The following is a 6,130-nucleotide window of genomic DNA, read 5'->3' as shown; positions in this document are numbered from 1 at the left end:
TTTAGTATATTTTTGGTATGATCTAGTTAGTTTTTAGTATATTTTTATTAGTTTTTAGTTAAAATTCACTTTTCTGGACTTTACTATGAGTTTGTGTGTTTTTCTGTGATTTCAGGTATTTTCTGGCTGAAATTGAGGGACCTGAGCAAAAATCTGATTCAGAGACTAAAAAGGACTGCAGATGCTGTTGGATTCTGACCTCCCTGCACTCGAAGTGGATTTTCTGGAGCTACAGAAGCCCAATTGGCGCGCTCTTAACGGCGTTGGAAAGTCGACATCTTGGGCTTTCCAGAAATATATGATAGTCCATACTTTGCCCAAGATTTGATGGCCCAAACCGGCGTTCAAAGTCACCCTCAGAAATCCCAGCGTTAAACGCCGGAACTGGCACCCAAATGGGAGTTAAACGCCCAAACTGGCATAAAAGCTGGCGTTTAACTCCAAGAGGAGTCTCTACACGAAAATGCTTCAATGCTCAGCCCAAGCACACACCAAGTGGGCCCGGAAGTGGATTTTTATGTCATTTACTCATCTCTGTACACCCTAGGCTACTAGTTTTCTATAAGTAGGACATTATACTATTGTATTTTCATCTTGGTTCTTCTGGTTCCCTCTCTGGGGCCGAAACCAATGATCACTCTTGTTCTTATGTATTTTCAACGGTGGAGTTTCTACACACCATAGATTAAGGTGTGGAGCTCTGCTGTACCTCGAGTATTAATGCAATTACTATTGTTCTTCCATTCAATTCCCTTGTTCTTGTTCTAAGATATCACTTGTTCTTCAACTTGATGAATGTGATGATCCGTGACACTCATCATCATTCTCACCTATGAACGTGTGACTGACAACCACCTCCGTTCTACCTTCGATTGGGTGAATATCTCTTGGATTCCTGATTGCACGATGCATGGTTGATCGCCTGACAACCGAGTGCTCGCCTGACAACCGAGCCAACCATTCCGTGAGATCAGAGTCTTCGTGCTATAGGCTAGAACTGATGGCGGCATTCAAGAGAATCCGGAAGGTCTAACCTTGTCTGTGGTATTCTGAGTAGGATTCAATGATTGAATGACTGTGACGTGCTTCAAACTCCTAGCAGGCGGGGCGTTAGTGACAGACGCAAAAGAATCGCTGGATTCTATTCCGGCCTGACCGAGAACCGACAGATGATTAGCCATGCTGTGACAGAGCATAGGAACATTTTCACTGAGAGGATGGGAGGTATCCACTGACAACGGTGAAACCCTACATAAGCTTGCCATGGAAAGGAGTAAGAAGGATTGGATGAAGACAGTAGGAAAGCAGAGAGAGACGGAAGGGAAGGCATCTTCATGCGCATATCTGAAGTTCCTACCAATGAATTACATAAGTATCTCTATCTTTATCTTTTATGTTTTTATGCGTTCATCACCATATCCATTTGAGTTTGCCTGACTAAGATTTACAAGGTGACCATAGCTTGCTTCATACTAACAATCTCCGTGGGATCGACCCTTACTCGCGTAAGGTTTATTACTTGGATGACCCAGTGCACTTGCTGGTTAGTTGTGCGAAGTTGTGTTTATGCCATGGTAGTGAGCACCAAGTCCTTGGCGCCATTACTAGGGATTATTAGAGTTTTGAAAAGTATTGATCACAATTTCGCGCACCAGTACTGCTTGGTGCATTTTGCATTCCAGACAGACTTTGAGAAATCATATTGACTTGTTGAGTCAATATTTTGTTCTGAGCCAATATGGCATTCAGAGTGTCAATCTCAAGAACTCCTTTCTTCTGATTTGTCCCATTGTTCACAGGATTCTTTTCAGAAGTGTACATGAATTGGTTATTTGCAACCATTTCAATTAGTTCTTGAGCTTCTGTAGGCGTCTTCTTCAAATGAAGAGATCCTCCAGCAGAGCTATCCAAGGACATCTTGGACAGTTCAGAGAGACCATCATAGAAAATACCTATGATGCTCCATTCAGAAAGCATATCAGAAGGACACTTTCTGATTAATTGTTTGTATCTTTCCCAAGCTTCATAGAGGGATTCTCCTTCCTTCTGTCTGAAGGTTTGGACTTCCACTCTAAGCTTACTCAATTTTTGAGGTGGAAAGAACTTTGCCAAGAAGGCATTGACTAGCTTTTCCCAAGAGTTCAGGCTTTCTTAAGGTTGTGAGTCCAACCATGTCCTAGCTCTGTCTCTTACAGCAAAAGGGAATAGCATAAGTCTGTAGACCTCAAGGTCAACCCCATTAGTCTTGACAGTGTCACAGATTTGCAAGAATTCAGCTAAGAACTGATGAGGATCTTCCAATGGAAGTCCATGAAACTTGCAATTCTGTTGCATTAGAGAAACTAATTGAGGCTTAAGCTCAAAGTTGTTTGCTCCAATGGCAGGGATAGAGATGCTTCTCCCATAGAAGTCGGGAGTAGGTGCAGTAAAGTCACCCAGCACCTTCCTTGCATTATTGGCATTGTTGTTGTTTTTGGCTGCCATGTGTTCTTCTTCTTTGAAGATTTCTGTTAGGTCCTCTACAGAGAATTGTGCCTTAGCTTCTCTTAGCTTTTGCTTCAAGGTCCTTTCAGGTTTAGGATCAGCCTCAACAAGAATGCTTTTGTCTCTGCTCCTGCTCATAAGAAAGAGAAGAGAACAAGGAAATATGGAATCCTCTATGTCACAGTATAGAGATTCCTTGAGGTGTCAGAGAAAAAGAAAAATAGAAGACAGAAGTAGAAAATTCGAACTTATCAAAGAAGATGGTGTTCGAATTTTGCATTAAGGAATAGTGTTAGTCCATAAATAGAAGGATGTGAGAAGAAGGGAAGTAATTTTCGAAAATTAAGTAAAATATTTTGAAAACATTTTGAAAAACCTTAATTGATTTTCGAAAATCAAGGGTGGAAAAGAAATCAAGTGATTTTTGAAAAAGATTTTGAAATTAGAAATTAAAAAGATATGATTGAAAATTATTTTGAAGAAGATGTGGTTAAGAAGATATGATTGGTTTTAAAAAGATGTGATTGAGAAGATATGATTTGAAAAACATTTTAAAAAGATGTGATTTTGAAAATTAATAACTTGCCTAACAAGAAAAGATATGATTCAAACATTAAACCTTTCTCAACAGAAAAGGCAACATACTTGAAATGTTGAATCAAATCATTAATTGATAGCAAGTATCTTTGAAAAAGGAAAGAAATTGATTTTGAAAAAGATTTGATTGAAAAGATATGATTTGAAAAAGATTTGATTTTGAAAAACTTTGAAAACCTGAAAAAAAAAATTGCATTGAAAACAGAATCTTCCCTCTTGTGCCATCCTGGCGTTAAACGCCCAGAATGGTGCACATTCTGGCGTTTAACGCCCAAAACTATACCCTTTTGGGCGTTAAACGCCCAACCAGGTACCCTGGCTAGCGTTTAAACGCCAGTCTGTCCTTCTTCACTGGGCGTTTTGAACGCCCAGCTTTTTCTGTGTAATTCCTCTGTAGTATGTTCTGAATCTTCAATTCTCTGTATTATTGACTTGAAAAGACACAAATTAAAAATATTTTTGGATTTTTAATAATGAAGAATAATCAAAATGCAACTAAAATCAAATAACAATGCATGCAAGACACCAAACTTAGCAGTTTGTATACTACTGACACTAATGAGAATGCATATGAGACACATAAACACTCAAGTCAAGAGAATTCAAAGATCAGAGTAAGAAATCATCAAGAATTACTTGAAGATCCTTAAGACACATGAATGAATGCATGCAATTGACACCAAACTTAAAATGAAACACTGAACTCAAACAAGAAATATTTTTGGATTTTATGATTTTGTAATTTTTTTGTGTTTTTCGAAAATTAAGTGGAAAAAGGTATCAAAATTCTTAATGAGAATTCCAGGAATCATGCAATGTTTAGTCTAAGACTCCGGTCCAGGAATTAGACATGGCTTCACAGCCAGCCAAGCTTTCAAAGAAAGCTTCGGTCCAAAACACTAGACATGGCCAATGGCCAGCCAAGCCTTAGCAGATCACTGCTCCAAAAGCAAGATTGATAGAAATCAACAAGCTTTTGTGATGATAGGTTGAAACCTCGGTCCAATGAAATTAGACATGGCCTCTCAGCCAGCCAGACTTCAACAGATCATCATGAAACTCTAGAATTCATCTTCAAGAATTCCGAAAAAAAAAAATACCTAATCTAAGCAACAAGATGAACCTTCAGTTGTCCATACTCAACAATCCCCGGCAACGGCGCCAAAAACTTGGTGCACGAAATTGTGATCAATACTTTTTCACAACTCAAATAATCCCTAGTAATGGCCCCAAAAACTTGGTGCTCAATACCATGGCATAAACACAACTTCGCACAACTAACCAGCAAGTGTACTGGGTCATCCAAGTAATAAACCTTACGCGAGTAAGGGTCGATCCCACAGAGATTGTTGGTATGAAGCAAGCTATGGTCACCTTGTAAATCTCAGTCAGGCAAACTCAAATGGGTATAGTGATAAACGCATAAAACATAAAGATAAAGATAGAGATACTTATGTAATTCATTGGTAGGAACTTCAGATAAGCGTATGAAGATGCCTTCCCTTCCGTCTCTCTGCTTTCCTACTGTCTTCATCCAATCCTTCTTACTCCTTTCCATGGCAAGCTTAAGCAAGGGTTTCACCGTTGTCAGTGGCTACCTCCCATCCTCTCAGTGGAAATGTTCAACGCACCCTGTCACGGCACGGCTATCCATCTGTCGGTTCTCAATCAGGCCGGAATAGAATCCAGTGATTCTTTTGCGTCTGTCACTAACGCCCCGCCCTCAGGAGTTTGAAGCACGTCACAGTCATTCAATCATTGAATCCTACTCAGAATACCACAGACAAGGTTAGACCTTCCGGATTCTCTTGAATGCCGCCATCAGGTCTAGCCTATACCACGAAGACTCTGATCTCACGGAATGGCTGGCTCGTTTGTCAGGCGAGCACTCGGTTGTCAGGCGATCAACCATGCATCGTGTATCAGGAATCCAAGAGATATTCACCCAATCGAAGGTAGAACGGAGGTGGTTGTCAATCACACGTTCATAGGTGAGAATGATGATGAGTGTCACGGATCATCACATTCATCAAGTTGAAGAACAAGTGATATCTTAGAACAAGAACAAGCGGAATTGAATAGAAGAACAATAGTAATTGCATTAATACTCGAGGTACAGCAGAGCTCCACACCTTAATCTATGGTGTGTAGAAACTCCACCGTTGAAAATACATAAGAACAAGGTCTAGGCATGGCCGAATGGCCAGCCTCCCAATGATCTAAGAACTAGATGTCCAAAGATGATCTCGAGATCTAAAGTGATCAAAAGATTCTAATACAATAGTAAAAGGTCCTACTTATAGAAACTAGTAGCCTAGGGTGTACAGAGATGAGTAAAAGACATAAAAATCCACTTCCGGGCCCACTTGGTGTGTGCTTGGGCTAAGCAATGAAGCATTTTCGTGTAGAGACTCTTCTTGGAGTTAAATGCCAGCTTTTATGCCAGTTTGGGCGTTTAACTCCCATTTTGGTGCCAGTTCCGGCGTTTAACGCTGGAATTCCTGAGGGTGACTTTGAACGCCGGTTTGGGCCATCAAATCTTGGGCAAAGTATGGACTATCATATATTGCTGGAAAGCCCAGGATGTCTACTTTCCAACGCCGTTGAGAGCGCGCCAATTGGGCTTCTGAAGCTTCAGAAAATCCGCTTCGAGTGCAGGGAGGTCAGAATCCAACAGCATCTGCAGTCCTTTTTTGGTCTCTGAATCAGATTTTTTGCTCAGGTCCCTCAATTTCAGCCAGAAAATACCTGAAATCACAGAAAAACACACAAACTCATAGTAAAGTCCAGAAAAGTGAATTTTAACTAAAAACTAATAAAGATATACTAAAAACTAACTAGATCATACCAAAAACATACTAAAAACAATGCCAAAAAGCGTACAAATTATCCGCTCATTAGTTACTAAGGATCTGAAAAATCATAAAAATGATATTTTGAAGCAAGAAAAAGCAGTGAATACAAAAAAAAAGAAAAAAAAGGGAGAAAAACGAAAAAAAAAAAGAAGAGAGAAAAAGAATAAAGTTGTGATCCAAGGCAAAAATAGTGT

General features: G+C 39.8%; 1 non-coding gene across 1 annotated transcript; it reads left to right on the top strand.

Annotated features, from left to right (window-relative positions):
* Nucleotides 1–1,971: 1,971 nt before the first annotated feature.
* LOC112793853 (small nucleolar RNA R71) lies at nucleotides 1,972–2,079 on the top strand. Its single transcript, XR_003198544.1, has one exon. It is a non-coding gene; the product is annotated as a small nucleolar RNA R71 (small nucleolar RNA).
* Nucleotides 2,080–6,130: the final 4,051 nt, after the last annotated feature.

This window comes from Arachis hypogaea, chromosome 3, assembly GCF_003086295.3.
Source record: "Arachis hypogaea cultivar Tifrunner chromosome 3, arahy.Tifrunner.gnm2.J5K5, whole genome shotgun sequence".
NCBI classification, from domain to species: Eukaryota; Viridiplantae; Streptophyta; class Magnoliopsida; order Fabales; family Fabaceae; genus Arachis; species Arachis hypogaea.
Note: the sequence above shows the minus strand (reverse complement) of the source record. Positions and strands in the feature narration are given on the sequence as shown.